The following is an 18,892-nucleotide window of genomic DNA, read 5'->3' as shown; positions in this document are numbered from 1 at the left end:
TCATGTGTAATGTATATCAGGCTTTGGCAGTAACTGAAACCAAGCAGGCCCACCAGTCTGTAGTTTATATGCAGTAATCTTAGAGCTCAAAAATTACTTCTGTGAACGGCAAATCATTGGACAGAACCAGCATTTTTTATGCTTCAGAGGGAAAGGAGTTTGAAAGACTCACCAAAAAAAAAACAAAAAAAAAAAACCCACGAAACTTGTATTTCATAATAAGATACTAAATTTGATCATCTCAAAACATCTGAAGGTTGTGATAAAAATCCTTACTGCCTAATCAATATGCAGAAATCTATAATCTAAAAAAGAATTGGGGCATGCAGTGTTCAGATACAGCTCTATTTGTTACTGATTCTGGAAAGATTAGGTAAATAAAGCGTGGGGCAAGAGTGTCCAGGTTTCCGGCTGAGGATGATGAGCAAAGATGGCAGAAGTCCCTCAGCACTCAAGATATCTGCTATGGAATGAAATGTCTTATAGCTTAAAGCAGTTTTGCTGCCAACCAGGCAATTCACTCTGTTTTCTTTAAATCTATTTCCTTATGTTAGGATAGGGAAAAATAAAGGCAAAAGGAGGAATGAATAAGTCCAACATGATATAGATTGTCCTTTTCTTTGACTCTTTTGTGTTTATTGTTTGTCTATGTAATTTACTAAGTTAGCTCTTTGATAGATTCTTAAGGTTGTGAAAAATCTTGGATTTTTTTTTCTCAAACTATTCCCAAGGAAAGAATCACTTCTCTGTACAACTCAAGGCTTAACAATCCACAAGTTCCTTTAGACCCCCGGATATTAGAGAGTCCTGAAACTTGGATTCTCCTACCTTGAGCTTCAGGCCTTTAAGAATTGCTTCAATTGTCTCTAGTAAGAACAGAAAGTTTCTGATAAGCATTATAACTGAATTACCTGCTTTGTTCTCAGCATGTTTCTATGGACAAATGATTAGTTCATTCTGGGCATAAGCCTTCTGTGGCTTCTTATTCTCCCATGCTTTTGTGTACATGTTCACTAGGCATAATAAAGCCTGTAAATGTGGAAGATGAGGTAGAAGCCTACCTAGCATTGCTTCTTGGGCTCAGCAGAGCAGAAAGGAATTGAGTTAAATTGCAGCCAAGGAGCCCTAGCCTCCTTAAGATCCTCTAGTAATTGTCAGTTGAGATTGTAAACTGCCAAGAATAATGCCTGGCCCATGGTAGGTTCTTAGTTGGTGTTAGCTATTCTTATTGGGCCTGGGTGGTTGATCAGAAAGATCCTACATTGAAGAATTTTATAAACTAAGAACTTATTGCATAGGCAGGTCAAGGCTAGAAACAGACTTCAGCATCTACAGTGTGACATAGAAGGAAGCAATGGTCTAGAGAGGTTGGTGACTGTCCCTAGGCCATATTGTGTATATTGGCAGATTGAGAGCAGGACACAGCTCTCTGGATTCCTGAACCAGGTTTTTCCTGCTATACCAACACTCATGACTCTGAAAATCACCCTTGAGGAAGGAGTGTGGAAAGATGGGGAGAAAGAGATAGAGTGTCAGGAGAGCGCCCTAACCCTGGGCGGTAATGCCAAAGAATGGCATAAAATATAGAGGTTTGGGCCCCACTGATATTTTATTACATTACCCCCCTCAGATGGTTGGCTTCTACCTCTGGTATTTTTAGCAAATTCTGGGTTGGTACTTTGTAAAACCGGGAGGGTTTAGGGTCTTAGGGATAACTCTAGTTTTCCATTATTAAAGATCACTGTGTGGGAACTAGGGGTGTCTAGTGCATTGCTGCCTAGGCTTGGGGTAGGCACCCACACTAGTATTTATCTGTGTTAGGAGTTAGTTGCAGGCAAGTCAGAAGCCACAGGCAATGGCTGGCATTGGGATGTACTAAGACTCTCCGGAAGTCCTATTTATGCACACTGGAGGAAGAATGGGAAGATAAAGAAGCAGTACAACACAATGGTGATAGAACAGAAAGGAAGACGTACAAAGATCAGGTTAAGAATGTGTTTTCTGGATGTGCTGAACAGGGGGGCAGTGTATGGTGTGTTATAGAGAAGTCTTGTGATTGCTTACTTGAGGAGAAGACCTATGGGTGATCCATAACCAAGAGCGTTTGGAAAGAGAAAATTCAGGATAGAAGCCTGAGCAAACAGAACAGCTACTGAATTTGAGCTACTGGATAGCAAGCAGAGATTCACACTCAGCTGTGAGGCAATTTAGCCTCACACTTGGAGCTCGCAACCACTGTGCTACCTTGCCCACTGTGAACCAAGGCCTAGGGAAACCACCGGGTCCAGTAAGTCCTCAGGGCTCCAGATGCTATCTTCCTTCCATGTTTGTTCTGAGAATTGGAAGCAAACTCTCTTGAAAGCACTCCTGCTCTTTAATGTTCCCCAGGGATTACTTAGAGCCAAGTAAGCCATTGAGATGTATTGTGGCCCAAGGCCACCCTTAATCAAATGACCACAACTTGTAGGTTCCCCTGGAGTCTCTGATCTTTGAATACATTGCATCCTTACCTTATGCTGTCAAGCTTTTATCTTGGTAACCAAGTATCAGCTGGTATTCCCTGCCCTTTGGATCAACTCAAAGCCTTCTAGTGACTTATACTTCCTCTGCCTCTGAGTTTCTGCTTCCTAAAAAGCTGTTTCTGCATCTCTCATGCAGATTCTGAATACAACATTTCTCTCATACCAGTTTCCATAGGAAATCTAGTCCCATCAGATAGGCTTTAGTGAACACTTGAAGAGTCACAGTTTGACCTGGGTGGTCTTTCACCAGCTCTGCCAGTTCTATCCCTATTTCATATTCTTTCTCCCTTGAACATTAATCAGAGTTCTACCCACATAGGGGCAGCCGTAGAGGAGTGAGAAGTCCTTACTTTTATACCCTACCAACTAGCACAAATACATTCTGTTTATTTTCCAAGAATTCTGGTGAATAAAAAATTGTCTTATTACATGCACTTGTGCTTAATTGCAAATGTGTAAAATTAGAGATACTACTTTATACCTGGCTTCTAGTTGACCAGGCTACTGATTATGCCATTACTGGACTATTTGTATTAATTTCTAATAAGCGTTTAACTGCATACTCAGCACTATGTACTATACAGCTGGACGGCCCTTACCTCAAATTTCTTCTATTTCCTCTATCTGCCAACTTCTTTTCTTCAATGCAGGCCTTATAATTTTCCTTTTGGTTCTCATACCAAATACACATGTAATTAGAGCCCGAAGTATTGTGTGAAGCCATGCCATCTCCTTTTCTACATGCTTCCTTGTAGCCTGGAATATATTGTTTATTTTTTAAAAGTTTTATGCTTTCCTAGCTTAATTTTATGATTCCAGCAATCCTTTTCATGTCCTGTTTAGTAAGTTCACAAACCAGGAGTCTCCCTGATAGTAAAAACACATCAAGCATGTTCTTTTGCGTAAAAGTTGTATGTGACATGTAGGCATTTTAAGACTTGGATTTCTTTCTCTAGAATGTGAATTTCTTAGATCTTTTTGGCGTGGATTTTCAGAATTCCTTTACACTTGAAAAGAGCTATGAGGGATTTAGTAAAACTGGAAAATAGATCCCCACTACAAAGGATTTGGGTGGGGAAGGCCAGGAAATACTCACTCTCTGAGGATTGCCTAGGACCTCAGTAACTGTGATTCTTTCTAGATTCAAGGAATTAGGAATCTGGTACCATTTCTGATTAGCACAAAGTAAAGAGGAAGCTAACTCCATTTTAATTTTTTTTTTTTTTAAAGAAAAAGTTAATTTCTACCCTGGGGAAAATAGAGTCAATCTTTAAAATAGATAACAGTATTTACTGATGAGGCTAAACAAATAGAAGTTTGTAAAAATCTTTTTTTCTTGGGTGAAAAAGGATAAAAGGGGAAAGTAGGAAAAAAGTATAATAGGTTATAATAAGAATAGTAGGTAGCATTTATTGAGCGTGCATGGTGTTAGGTACTCACCTAAGCATTTTTTATTTCTCATCTCAACTATTACAACAGCCCTCTGACACTTCCACTCATAACTTTATTTTTTAGTTGAGGAACCCATGATGCAAGAGAAGCTGCACAGTGTCTCCAAGGTCACACAGCTAATCAATGGCAGATCAGCAGTTTTAACCTTGGCAATCTGGTTCAAAGTTCACACTCTTAGCTACAAGGTGACACTGCCATATATTGAGTTGTTTGACTTTTTTCCTCACTTTGAGTTCAGCCTCCCAGAATATGTGTAAAGCACAGGAGAAGTAGCAGTTTGAGATTTTTTTTTTTTTCTTGTTGTTGTTTGTTAATTTAATAACAGGGTTACAAAAAAAGGCACTCTGCAGTCTAAATCAACTTTAATTAGACCCGTGTGGAAAACATAACAATTATCCACACCAAATTTCTAACATTTTTCTTTTTTCATGTTCAATTATTAATAGTCATTGGTGCACATATTCTTTCAGTTATTTTCTAAGTGGGATAATTGAAACTTGCTCTGGGATTCTAACTGTTGCCTAGTTCTTTAAGAATCTTTATCAAAAGGATTTTTTTTTTTCTAAAAAATAATAAATCCATTTCTTTTTATGGGATGAACTTTCCCTTGGAGAATATTGTCTTGCCAGGTGTGGAATCTTGGCGTTAAATTAAACTCCTTTATCTTCTGCCTCCCTGGGGCTGATGGAAGGGGTGGAGAGGGTGGGATAGGTGAGCAGGGTATGTGTCTGGAACAGGGGGTATAGAGGAGTGCACAAGAGGCCCCTTCATTAGGTCCCAGATATCTCTGTCTCCAGCTTCCTGCACTGAAACTGAGGTTTTAGAAGAACCAGAGAAATCCGCTTGATCCAGGTTGTTCAAAGGTGATTTTTTTTTAAAGCAGTTCTCTTTTATTTTGTAGAGAAAAATACAATGGTTATCTTTCCCTTCCCCAATATAAATAAGGGTGTTCTCATACTGCTTTTATAATTCAATTTTAAAATCCCTCAATGATAGTTTTCAGTATTTTCTTCATTATAATATTCTTCGTTTATCTAAGTCATAAAAGGCTCATAGAAATCTAACCAATGAAATATTATGTAAAAGCAGCCATCAATAGAGCTTCGATATAAATGATTTAAAAGTAAAAAAGTTATGGTATTCTCCAACATTTAAAATAATATGGTAATTACAGAAAATTTGGGAGATTGAGAGAAATAGAAGCAAAGAAAATCAAATTCTCATATTCCCTATATCCAAGAGAAAAAAAAGTACTGTTTTCATGTATTTTCTTTTTATGTGAAAAGCTTTTTAAACAGTTTTCTGTGTAGAGATTTTGTTTATCTTTCTTGGTTATCATACTATAAATACAGTTTTGTTCTCTGCTTTGTTGGAGAGATGTCTACGGTTCAGAGACAGCTGACTCAGAACTTCTTTGCAGAACATACCCTGTCACAGTTCAGCTTTGCAAATCTTTGGCTGATAGCCTAGTTTATCAAGTGTTCTGTGGACGCGGACTCTGTGCCTTGCACGGTAGCTGAGTGTGCAGGGCTTGCCTCTCAGCATCGCACAGTATAGCTGGAGAAGACAAGTAGACATTTTCATGGCTGCTTTTAATTTTTATTTTATTTTATTTATTTATTTAGAGACAAGGTCTCCCTCTGTCGCCCAGGCTGGAATGCAGCAGTACGATCTTGGCTCACTGCAACCTGTGCCTCCCAGGTTCAAGCGACTCTCCTGCCTCAGTCTCATGAGCCCAGCTGATTTTTGTGTTTTTAGTAGAGAAGGGGTTTCACCATGTTGGCCAGGCTGGTTTTGAACTTCTGGCCTCAAGTGATCCACCTGCCTCGGCCTCTCAAAATGCTGGGATTACAGGCGTGAGCCACCACGCCCAGCCATATTTTTAACTTTTTTGGTACAGAAAACTTCAAACATACACAGGAGTACAAGAGAATATAATAGCAGACCCTATGTGCCTCTCTAGAGCTCAGCTTCAACAATGGTTAATTTATGGCCAATCTTGTTTCATCTAGATCTCAGCCTCCTCTCTCTACGAGGGTTTATGTTGAAACAAATCCCTGACATCCTATTATTTTATTAGTAAATATTTGGGTACACATCTCTAAAAGATAAGGACTCTTTTTTAATACTATTAATGCCATTATTACACGAAAAAATTCTCTAACAATCAAATATGGGCTATTTAGTCAGTGTTCACATTTGTTTGTTTTTCTCATTATTTTTCTCTTTAGTTTGTAACAGTATCCACATAAGGTCTACACATTGCGGTTGATTGACATGCCTCTTCAGTCCCTTTTAATCTGTGGATTCACCCTTCACTATCTTTTCCTTGTGATCTATTTTTTTTTTTGTCAAATGGGATCATTTATTCTGTAAATTTTCCCACTGGCTGGATTTTGCTGATTCCATCTCATGGAGTTAAATGTTAAATGTTCCTCTGTTTAACATATTCCTCTAGCCTCTGTATTTCTTGTGAACTGGTAGTTACATTTAGAGGCTAGGTTGAATTCTGTTTCAATTTTTTGTCAAAAGTACTACATGAGTAATGTTATGTATTTCCATGAGAAGACACTTACCTTTAGGGGGGTGTGTGTGTGTGTGTGTGTGTGTGTGTGTATGTGTGTGTGTGAAAGAGAGATGTTGATAGCCAATGGTGATTTTGCTGCCTAAATCCATCAATTCATTAGGAGTTTTAAAATGTTATTTCATGTTAATCATTTCTCCATTTATTAGCTAGACTACTTCTATAAAGAATAATCTAGCCAATCTAATCATCTGTTTGGCTATCCTGAGGTACAGTTGTATAGAAAAGGCAAGAAAAATGCTCGATTCTTTCCATTTATCTAGCAGTTTTCAAAATATTTGGCTCCCTAGCATCCAGAGATAACCAATTTGGGGAGCTGGGGAAAAAGAGAAAGAGAAATTGGTGGCTCATTAAGAATTCATTAATTTTAAAATATTTGATGTTTCAAACCATTACATTGATTCTTTGTTGTTGTTGTTGTTAAGAGGTAGGGTCTTTCTCTGTCATGCAGGCTAGAGTGCCATGCAACTATCGTAGCTCACTGCAGCCTCAAACTACTGGGTTCAAGCAATCCTCCCACCTCAGCCTCCCAAAGTGCTGGGATTACAGGCATAAGCCACCTTCCAGTCCATTTCATTTATTCTTATTGAAACTAAAATTGTCTCATCTTTGGCCGATGGGAATCCCTTTGTGTGGTCTCCTGAATCCTTTTGATGTATAACCTTAATAGTCTTTGAGTTTCCCTGCTTTTTGTATGCTAGGCCAATGGTTCTCAAAGTGTAGTCTGAGGATGCCTAGGGATTCCCAAGACCCTATTAGTGAGTCCGTGAGGTCAAAACAATTTTCATAATAATAAGACATAATTTACCTGTTTTATTCTTATTCTCTTACATGTATATAGTGAAGTTTTCTAGAAACCATATATTTGACTATTGGAATGTATGCTTTTTTTTTTTTTTTTTTTTTTTTTGAGACAGAACCTTGCTTTGTTGCCCAGGCTGCAATGTAGTGGTGCAATCTCAGCTCACTGCAACCTCCACCTCCCAGGTTCAAGCGATTGTGATTCCTCTGCCTTAGACTCCCAAATACCTGGGACTACTGGCACTAGTAGAGATGGGGCTTTGCCATATTGGCCAGGCTGGTCTCAAACTCCTGGCCTCAAGTACCCACCTCGGCCTCCCAAAGTGCTGGGATTACAGATGTGAGCCACCATGTCTGGCTGTGTGCATGCATGTTCTTATGTTTTCTAGAATTTTTTAAGGTAAGCTCTTTGAAGTCTTGAATAATTTCTAAGAGTGTAAAGGCGTCCTAAGACCAACAAACTTGGGAACTACTATTCTAGGCTCATCTTTTATGTTTCATGCTACATACATATAATCACTTGTGGCCTTATAAATTAGCTCCTTTTTTTTAACTCCATTTTTGTGTATGCCTGAGTGGTCTGCTTCAAGTCTCACAGCTAATAAGTGGCAAAACTAGAATTTGACTCTAGTCAAATCTGAGACTGCAGTGAGCTGTTTTTGTCCCATTGTACTGCACCTGGATGACAAAACGAGATCCTGTCTCACAAACAAAAACAAAAAACAACTAGTACTCTGAATATGTTGTTTTTCTGGCCACAGTAGGAAATTCAAAATATAGTAATAGTTTTTTAGAGTATTGACTCTTGAAGATCTCAGTCATCCAGAAAAGAGCCTGCCTTGCCTGTGGAATTCATTAATGGCTCACATATTTTCCATTAATTTGTGAACCCAGGATCCAATCTATTGCTCACCTATGTAGCTTAGAAATACTTTTTTTTCATCCTGTAGTTGGCTGAACCAAATCCTGCAAGAAAACATGCTGCAATTTTAAAAGCTGAATAATGGTGCCTTAAGCCTGGGACTCTCATTTATTTTTATCACTGAACAGTATATAAATCTCTAAAAATGGCTACTTAAAATATAACTGGATTTTGTAGTCTCTGGGGCTCAGGGAAAGCATTATTTTGTCTCATTCTCTTGGACTGAACCCAGTAACGTGCCATTTTGTCACAATTCCCAATAACCTTAGCTTCTCTTGGCTAATGAACAACATTAGCTCTTATTTCCCAGGTATGAAAGAGTTTCTATCATGAGAAAAGGAAGTGTGTTTCCAAAACAGTTAGCAGTGGCTTTCTGAAGTTAGTGCATATACAGGAGAGGAGCAGTCTTATGTAATATCCTTGAGTATTTTTCCAACATAGGAAATACCTGACGGTACCTGACAGCTTCAGGTGCCATCTGGAAAAGTGTCATCTTGTAGGAAGCTTGGATCAGAGCCTGTGTCTCTATTCAGGTGTGTCATAATTACTTTGTGGTTCTGGTTGGGAGTGAAGCAAAGACTATGTCAAAGGTTGCAGGGTTCTTAATGGAATATAAATGTCTTTGTTGGAAAGTAGATCTTGAATACTAAACTAGTTTTTGTAGTTATAGACAAATTCATTTTGCACTGTAGCCTTGCTTGTTATTTTTCTCAACATTAAACCTGCCATTGTGAAAAGGTCTCAATGTCTGATTTAAGTGATTTGTTGCATTTAGATTTCTATATTTAGACTGTCATTTTCATGGGCTTTTCCAGCAAGTCATCTCATTGACTTTGTTGAAGGTAGTTTTAGAATACAGAAAGTCAGAATGTAAAGTAGAAAGGTGGTTCTTTCATAGGATGGGCTTTGAAACTCCACACCACCACCATTGGTCTTGTCAAAATTTTATTTTCTTTCATGTTTGTCACTTTGACCAAATCCTATCCCCCAAAGAAAAGGAAAAAAAAAATCATCAAACAGACCTGTCTCCACATGCAAAGCATGTAGTATATGATGATGGGAGCCTGGAACTTACAGCTGGGGAATGCCAGGAATTTGGGGTTCTAGTGTCACTAAGGCTCCGCCTTTCTGTGCTTTAGTTTCCTGTTTAGAAAGTTCTGCTCCTTCATAAGGACCTCGAAGTACTAGGAGGAAAGGTGCTTTGTGTGTGGAGTTTTCCATAAAGTGCAGTGCCAACTAAAAGGCTGCGTTAAAGGTAGGTAAATGCCTTATAAAAACATATTTTAAATACAAAACATTTGTTAGTTTATGCCACTTATTTATTTATTTAAGTATAAAATAGCCTCAGGCAATTGGAATTCAGATTTAAAATTCAGGTTCTGTTTATTGAATTCTCTTCCTAAGAGCAAAGAATGTAAAGGCTTGGGAAATAGAAATTGGAACACATTGTAATTGCCTGAATAGGTTTACCAGAGAAGAAGTTTTATTAAAGTGGAAACATGTTCTTCCTCTGAGTCTGATTAGAGGCTACTTTGGGCTGGTCCATAAATCTCTTTTCAAATCTAAAGTGAGCATAACCATCATAAAGTGAGCCATAACTTGACAACTCTTCCTGAGGACTGCCTTGGCTAAAGTTTCTATGGTGAGAACTCAGAATTCCAGGAATGCATGTTGAGCTGGAATCTCTCATATCAGTGATTCCCAAAGAGGAATGAGGGTGTGTCCGAATCTCCAAGTGTGCTTTTGAAGCTCTGAAGACCTCTTTTCCTTTGCCCAGGATCTCAGTGAGCCACTGTTAGTAGCAGTTGTGTTTGGTATCTTTGGGTGTTTTAGTGAAAAAACAACTGAAGTTAGGCTGATGAGGAGATTGTGGGTAGCCTGTTAGCATTTCTCCCTGGAGAGTGCCACTCACTCTAGAAAAAGTAAATAATAGCTTTGAATGATTTGTAGTCCATACAGTGGCAGTCACATTGCTGAAAATTTGGTAACATATAATGTTTGTCTTGGTTCTACATGTAGTTTGTGTGTGTGTGATGTTGTTTTGCATGAAGAGGCTACATGTGGGTGTTTTGATGCCCTGTAACAGAAACCAGTGGGACTAGAAAACCTGGATCTCTTAGTGTAGGGTCAGCACCAAGTCAGAGTAAGTTCTCAAAGAGTAGGTGACATTGTGGCGATGGCGTGCTCCTCAGTTTGTCGGACTGGGCTTGTTGGGTTTCTGTTTCACTGAGGGAGGAGATTTTCTGTGCATTTGATTACGCTAAATGATACTGTGCAAGCTAACATTTTGGGCTTTGGGTCTGGGAAGGAAATGTATTTTGATTACTTATTGTATAGTTTTGTATAATTTGTATAATTTATGCCTCACTTTGAGATGCAAGTAGGAAAATGGAGAAGCAAGGAACCCAAGTAATCAGCAAATGAGCTTAAGAGAAAAGTCCCTGGGAAATTAAATAATATTTGAAGCTTCGAAGCTGTATGTTTAGGTTTTAGAACATCAGATATTAGGACCCAGTGATAAGAATTCTCCATTTATTGAACTGTTTTGAAATTTCATTTTTTAATTGCTTTAAGACATCCTTAACTTGATGTCTTATAATACAGTTCGATAGTTGAATGAGACCATTCTGAAGTGAAAACAAAACAAATTAACTAGAAATGATCTTAGCTATCATCCCATCCATCCTTTTTATTTTGCTGATGAATCCAGTAACTTGTGATAAAAGTCATATCTTGCTCTCAGAATTCTCCATGTCTCTCTGTGGAGTTAGCACGTAATATACACTGGCTGGCTGGTGGGCTGGCTGAGATAGTATTTGCTAAAAAACTTAAACCTTTTGACCACAGTATTTGTGAAGGAAGTCTTGGTGGAAGATGTTAGAATGACTCTTCGTTTTGGGATTTAAAAGCTTAGCCATTCTTCTATGAGTTGTTAGATGCTACTGCTTGCTATTCTAAAAGCTTCTGATGTGTAAAATATTCTATAGGTATAAAACCTTTTGATGTGTAAAATGTCTTTTTTGTTACACATTCTCAAGCTGGTAGTCTCTTTTACCATTACTTTGGAAGCATTATGTAATTGCTATTTGAGAGTCAACAGAAAAATGAATAAATAGGAATTATTGTTGCCAATAGACACTGTTCTCCATACACCAAAAATTAAATAAAACATGAATTTTAAAGCTCCATCAAGCAACAGCTTGTCAAATTAATTATAACATTCAGTGAGTCTTTAACAACCTGAAGTAATTTATCTTATCAGGTACATTTGTCTTCTCAGTCTACATTCGGAAAGACGAACTCTTTTTGTTTGTTTGTTTGAGACAAGGTCTCCCTCTATCTCCCAGGCTGGAGTGCAGTGGTGTGATCATGGCTCACTACAGCCTCGACCTCTTGGGCTCAAGCAATCCTCCCACTTCAGCTGGGACCACAGGCATATGCTACCACACCTGGCTAATTTTTTGTAGAGTTGGAGTCCCACTCTGATGCCCAGGCTGGTCTTGAACTCTTGGGCTCAAGCGATCCTCCCACCTTCATCTCCCACAATGCTGGGATTACAGGTGTAAGCCACCATACCTGGCCAAAAAGATAAACTTTTAAAACTTAAAAAAAATTTTTTTAAATGAATTGTGGCTACTTCCCATGTGTAGAGCTGGGTCTGGAAACTAACATTTTGTTCATGTGGGACTCAGGCAAATTTGTTTCTGAATTAAAGGAATTTCCTATCTTCATTTCTGGCTTCATGCCGTGAGTGCCAGTGCCAGCTGACAGAGCCATCTGCAGGACTCTGTAGTAGAGTGGGAGCCAGATGAAAGTGAGCCAGGCCTGCAGATGTGGTTCTTGTTAGGTGAAAACTTAGCAGAAGCGTGTCCAGTCCTGGAGATTGTCCATTCTCAGTTTATTTGGAGACTTTAAGATGGTAGAACAATGACAGGTTTCTAGAAACCCTGTGTTTAGTACAAAAAGTGGCTTGTCTGTGAGACTTCCTTTTGAAATGTTCAAAACAATGTGAATATACTGGAACTTTGCAGGAATAATTTCTTCTGTGGTTCCAAAATCTTCAGATTTGGAGGAAATAATTCAAATAATTGTATTGATTTCATCCATTCCTTCCACTAATGTTTATTGAGCATTTCTAACGTGCCCTGCACTGATTTGGATACCAGACAACATGGACATAATTCCCTGACCTCACAGAGCTTCCGGTGGGGGAGACAGACACACACAGAAGTTAAATATGTCAGACAGTGATATGAGCTATGGGGAAAACTAAAACAGGGAAGGGGATGGGAATTGTGCTGAGGGGTAAGGGAACCATGTCAAGACCTGGGGTCTTGTACTACTTGTGGTGACTGATCGTACCCACAGGCATGAAATAGAACAGTCATTTACATATTGTGGCTGATTGTGCTGTCATAGTTACTACTACCATTATCACAGTCACCGTCAGAAAGCATTTACCCCACACCTCTTAACAAGGTTTTATACAGAATGAGTCATACTGCTGAGTGTTTGTCCTCAAGACTGACAGCCCTAAGTGTACACATGCGGATAACTTACTGATGATGAATAGAAATTCCAGCAATTGTATTCGTTCAACAAATGTTTATTGAATGATGGGGTATACAAGGCATTGTGGAGGACAGCAAGATAAATCACGTATGTGTCTTGCCAAAGGGGCATGTAGTTCAGTATAGTCATAGAGCAGGTCATTTGCATGTCAGTGATTTAATTTGAGATAGACCATGAAAGTCTATGTCATATGCTGATTTCGCATTTTTGCCAAGGCATAATTTTGAGTCAGCTGCTTTGGGAGGCTGGTATGGGGTAACTAATGTAGGAGTGTGTGTTTAGCCATTTCCCTGTGTCCACATTTCAGTGAGGAATTGTTTCTACCTATTGCTGAATATGTTAAATGCCTTTGAAGTAAAATATGCCTTTTTTTGGTGAAAAATTGCTCTGAGAAGAAAGCCAGAGAAGAAAGCTCTGAGAAGAAAGCTTCTACAGTTGGTGATGGAAGTGCTGAATCTAAGATGTGATGTTTCTTGGTTAGTACATGGAATCATTGAGGGCCTCAAGGAAATACTTAGCATTTTGCTGCCCTTATCAGGGAAATTTTATGCTGTACGAGTGTTTGCCAGCTTGGATGTGAACCCCTCGTGAATATATTTTTGGGATAGATCTTGATAAAGGCCCTAATGGGAATGTGGACACAGCAAAATTTATCTCCCTTGCTTGTAGCAGAGCTGCGACTTCTGGGCCCTAATATCAGATTCTTCCCTTTCCTTCACAAATAAAGCATCAACCATGTTTATGTGAGGGTTCCTCATGTTTATCATCTATGTGGGACCAAAAGTTTGCTACATAGAAACATAGTTTTTTTATATATGTATGTATACACACACATATACATATGCAGCCTTAGAAACAGGGCAAGAGAAAGCTTGGAAGGGGGAATACCGTGGCAGAAGCTATTGGCTTCTCAGCATAATCCATGTTTTCCTCTTCCTGAGCCCACAGCAAGAATGCATTTCCCAGCCTCCTTTGGAGTTAGATACAGCCACGTGCCTGAATTCCAGCCAATGGGATGACCACAGTGAAAACAGCTGAGCTCATCAGCTTGAATCCCTAGTTCAGTGTGAGGAAGAGGAACACCTCATTCACAAGTTCTCTGTCATGGGAGCAAGAACAAAGTTCGGAGGTGTTTGAGCCATTATAAAGAAGTCAGGGACATATTTTGACAGTGATGAGTTTGGATCATAATCCTGAGTGTCATAATCCTGAATGTTGAAATTCTGAACATCAAAATCCCAAAAGATCAAAATCCCTAAAGTCCAAAGTCCCTCATGTCTAAAGTTCTGAAAATCACAATCACAGGATGTTTATGTTAGGCCAGCTCTTATGGGCTATCTCTGTGCAATTGTCCAAAATCTTTCCCTGTAATATACATTTTTATATGTTGAATTTTCAGTTATTTAGCTTTTTTCTTTTTTTAGTTTTTCCTTCCTATTTTAAATTTGTAGAATTATTTTTTACAGTTCACTATGCTATGTATTTCATTTTTGCGTCACATCCAATATTGGAGTTATAAATTGTGTAGAGGCTTTTAGAGAGTTCTAATCCCTTTTATGCAATTTTTGCAAATTTGACTCCACAAAAGTGTATTATCACCATGTTGAGTTTGTGTGTTAGCATTCTGTGTGCACGTGAAAATGTTGCAACTTTCTCAGCAAATAAAGAGATGTTCTTTTTGTACATCTGCATTTGTGAAGGATACAATTTCGAGATCTCAGCTCTTTGGATGACTGCATAAGTGGTGGTGACCCATCGTGGTTTTTGGTCAATCTCATCAGAAGACTTAGGTTGTTCATCACAATATTTCTGATGATTGCAGTCATAAAGCCGGGTGCAAACAATGACCAGCCATAGTGATATGCATTTATATAGTTCCCCTTTTGAATTATTTCATTTTGAATATGGTTTGTCTGCTCATAATTGTTACACACATGCAACTGTTGTTAGTATACTTGAGTGTTTTTGCTTCCAAAAATATGTATCTTGTTATTGTCCATTTTATTGTGTTAAGTGACCTAGGAAGTGTTCTGTCATATCTTTGTTTCTCAAATAAATCCCCTTTTAAAAAGGCAAATAAGTGTCTTTCAGTGAGTCTTTAAATTTTTTTTTAAGAATTATATTTGCAGGATTTTGAGATTTCACTGAGATTGTGTCTTTTGGGATTATGATCAGCTCCCGTAGTGACTAGTCCTTCCTGACTAATACTGTGACTGTGTGGTAAGTGAGAGCAGTAAAGACAACAGTTTCAGAGCTGGGATCTGTCTTCTTCAGTTTACCAGACCTGGTTGTTTCCATCTGAATGGCAGAGTCGGTGCTCATGGATGAGGATAGTTATGCTCATAGGCCCAGGCTGTGTGTGTGTTTCTTACTGCACTCACCTTAATTGCTTATAGAAAGCTATGCTTCTTGCTGTGCACTCCCCAGTAGCTGAGTGTAGAATCTAGGGAATGTGAACTGACCCTTGATTTTTCTTCCTCTTTCCCTCTTTTCCTCAATTATTTTAGTCCCTATCTTGTGCTAGGTGGTATTGGGATACATAGAAATGAAAGAAACATGGACTCTGCCCTCAAAGAGCTAACAACCCTAGTTGACCAGACTGCCTCAAGTGGGACTCCCACTGAAACCAAATTATTTAAACAATAAATGACTTTGTCAGGAGCTGAGAGGTATATTAGTTTCAGGTGCTGTTTCTTTGTTCATCCTAATCCAGTCAGTTTTGCCCTTGAAACTTATTTTAGGTGGTCAACCGCAAGGTCCAGTACATACCCATGCTTAGTATTGCCCTTCCCTCCCCCATGTCTATAATTCTCACATAGATCCTTGAGCAGTGCAGCAAATTGTCCAGAGAAAGTTGATTGAGTGCTCTTTTCCCTTTGAATTCCATCGAACTGGGCCCACATGGAAGAAGCAAAATTGTTATTTTGCTAAATATTGGGAATGGTGGATAGTGAGGTGAGGGGATTGGCATGGGTAGCCTGAGAAAATCCTACTCAGCCATTTTAGTTGTAGTTTCAGCAGATTCAGTGGCTCCCTTTGTTTGGCCTATCACGGTATTTCAAGTTAGAATTTGAGGATCAGCTGCCTTCTTCTTTTTTAGCAATCTCCCTCTTCAATTTGCACGATCACTCACATTCGCTTTTGTTAATGTCAACTTGTCTGGTGTACTCCTTGGAGGTAGGCACCAGGCCTCAACTCTCTTTGTGTTCTTTCTGCTAGTCCTTCACTCCAGAGCATAAACAGTGCTTTATATATTATGTATGGCACAATAAATGTTTAATGAATGAATGAATTACTTAAATTTCTTAAACTGGGAGAGCTGGTTGAACTAGTTTCATACTTGGTGAATAGGTCTTTCCCTGGGGAACATCATTTCCTGCTGCCATTGTGTTGCTGTCAATTCATGTGATGTTTTGTCTTGTTGTTGTGACACTGGCCTGGCCTTGGCCAGTAACAGGAGTCATCCAGCATGAGATTTAAGAAGGGAAAGTGATGACGTGCTAAGTGGTTGCTGTATCAGTGTAGTAGGATGTGATCCAAAAGGTACTTATAGTGGGCATGTCTGGTGGATGGTACTGAACCACATTCTTATGCTTTTCTCAGCAAAAGAATTTTCTTATGTTACATGTACTATATGACTCAATCTAATAAAAGAACAACAGATTGATCTTTTCCTGCCCAGTAGCTAGGTTTGTACCTTAGGTCCTGCTTGACTCACGGAAGCTTCCAGAGAATTCTCTGAAAAGGGATTCATGCATACCCATAATTTGGCTTGTTTCCCTAATAAAATTACAGCTGAAAACTTTCCCTGGAGGACTTATTATGCTTCTTCCTAAAAGCACATTTCAATAGTGATGACAAAAGAATGGTGATTTAGGATTACCCTAAAGGCTAGGAGAGAAGATATTTCACAAGAAGAGGCTGTGCTCTGCTTGGTATTAGAGGTTTCATCACTTGCTCCTTTGAGCACCTGTGGAACTCCTGTCTACAGCTTCCTTTATTTTTAAGCTTAACAACTGGTCTCCTCCCCTCCAGCTCAGAGGTCATTTAGAAAGAAACTGGCCAGAGCTTTTCTCTGATCTTGCTGTTCTTGCTTCTTTGGTCAGTTTAAGATTCTTTTGCCAAAAGTCAGTGAAGCAGATCATCTTCACATCTTTGATTCCTTGACCTTTACATTTAAATGTACATTCTAATGTACATTTAAGAATCTGTACATTAGGCCGGCTGCGGTGGCTCACATCTGCAATCCCAGCACTTTGAGAGGCCAAGGCGGGTGGATCACCTGAGGTCAGGAGTTTGAGACCAACCTGGCCAACGTGATAAAACCCCGTCTCCACTAAAAATACAAAAATTAGCTGGGCATGATGGCACACGCCTGTAATACCAGCTACTCGGAAGGCTGAGGCAGGAGAATCACTTGAACCTGTCCAGCCTGGGCAACAAGAGTGAAACTCCATCTCAGGAAAAAAAAAAAAGAATCTGTATATTTAAAAACATTTCAGTGCTGACTTGTTGCTTAACTTTGACCAAATTTGCAAAGATGGGGAAATTACTGTTTCTTTAACAGGACTTAGAAAGCCATAAGAATGGCCAGGCATGGTGGCTAACACCTGTAATCCCAGCACTTTGAGAGGCCGAGGCGGATGGATTATGAGATCAGGAGATCGAGACCATCCTGGCTAACATGGTGAAACCCTGTCTCTGCTAAAAATACAAAAAAATTAGCTGGGTGTGTTGGCACGTGCCTATAGTCCCAGCTACTTGGGAGGCTGAGGCAAGAGAATCGCTTGAACCCAAGAGGTGGAGGTTGCAGAGAGCCAAGATCACACCACTGCACTCCAGCCTGGGTGACAGAGTGAGACTCTTTCTCAAAAAACAAAAAAACAAACAAACAAACAAAAAAAAGTCATAAGAATTTAACTGTATGGGATTCTCTGTCATAAATTAACTTTAAAAAATTGTTAAAGTTGGAAGTAGGAAGTTTATTACCTTTTTGTGAAATAGTCTGTCATGATCAATAGTGAAGAATTTAATTTTTTTCTGAATTTTAATTCACTTATAGTATCTTGAAAGTATTAGTCTAGCCTCATCTACTTATGTGAAATAATTTTAGAGAATGTCTTCATGAAGTATCCACATGTTGGGTTACAAGAAAAGCACCTAGTTTATAATATACGTAAGTTGATGCCCTTTCTAACCTTGACTGGTGTTGCGTGTCCATATTTCATAGTGACTTAAGTGATGTTGCAAGTAATAGCCTGAGACTGTAGCCTAGTGACTCTACATATATATTTTAGATGAAAGACCTGGAGAAGGTACATGTTTGAATAGGAAATAATTATGGATAAGTTGAAGAATATGCTTTATTGTAGAAGATAATGCTATCGTCTGCCCTCATTATATTCACTGTGATGGAAAAATAAATTGCCACACCAAAGGCCTGCTTACTTCACTTCCTGTAAACATGTCCCATGTGCAAGAAAAATTACAAGGCATGCCAAAAGGCAAGAAAAACACAGTCTGAAGAGACAAAGTAATGATCGAGCCCAGATTTTGAAACAGATGTTGGAATTATCAGACAAGGAATTTAAAAGAACTCTGATACGTTAAGGGTTCTAATGGAAAAAAATAGACAACATGCAAGAACAGATGGGTAATATAAGCAGAGAGATTGAAACTCTAAGAAAGAATCAAAAGAAAATGTTAGAAATAACAGTTACCGAAATGAAGAATGGGGGAGCTGAAAGTTCCAACCCTCTAATCATGCCTTGGTCCTTCTGGCAACCAACCCCTATTCTGAAGCTATCTAGGGACCCAAAAGAGTCATCTTGTTAGCATAAACTCTGGTATGGTTGAAAGTGATTTGTTATGAATTTTAAAAGCTACTCCTATCACTCAGGAAATGCCACAGGTTTTAGGAGATCTATGCCAGGGACTGTATAGTCAGAGTGCCCTGTATGTATGAATTCTTGTGAGTCTTATGCATTAGATGGTGAGCTATTTTAAGACAAGGACCTTAAGTTTCCTTGCATTCTACTC

The 18,892-nt window shown here is 38.9% G+C and overlaps 1 protein-coding gene across 6 annotated transcripts in view; it reads left to right on the top strand.

The window, feature by feature from the left end:
- STXBP6 (syntaxin binding protein 6) overlaps positions 1-18,892 on the top strand; it is a 244,762-nt gene that overhangs the window by 30,427 nt on the left and 195,443 nt on the right. For 2 of the 6 annotated variants that reach the window (XM_063715547.1, XM_063715548.1), the window contains exon 2: positions 9,421-9,536. The exons of 3 other annotated variants lie outside the window; for them this stretch is intronic. The gene's annotated coding sequence lies outside the window, so the exon portion shown is untranslated. Of the gene's footprint in view, positions 1-9,420; positions 9,537-12,770; positions 12,941-18,892 lie in introns of those variants that run through there. One more of the 6 variants, XM_054529945.2, reaches the window with a different exon arrangement.

Source organism: Pongo abelii, chromosome 15, assembly GCF_028885655.2.
Source record: "Pongo abelii isolate AG06213 chromosome 15, NHGRI_mPonAbe1-v2.0_pri, whole genome shotgun sequence".
Taxonomy (NCBI): Eukaryota; Metazoa; Chordata; class Mammalia; order Primates; family Hominidae; genus Pongo; species Pongo abelii.
Note: the sequence above shows the minus strand (reverse complement) of the source record. Positions and strands in the feature narration are given on the sequence as shown.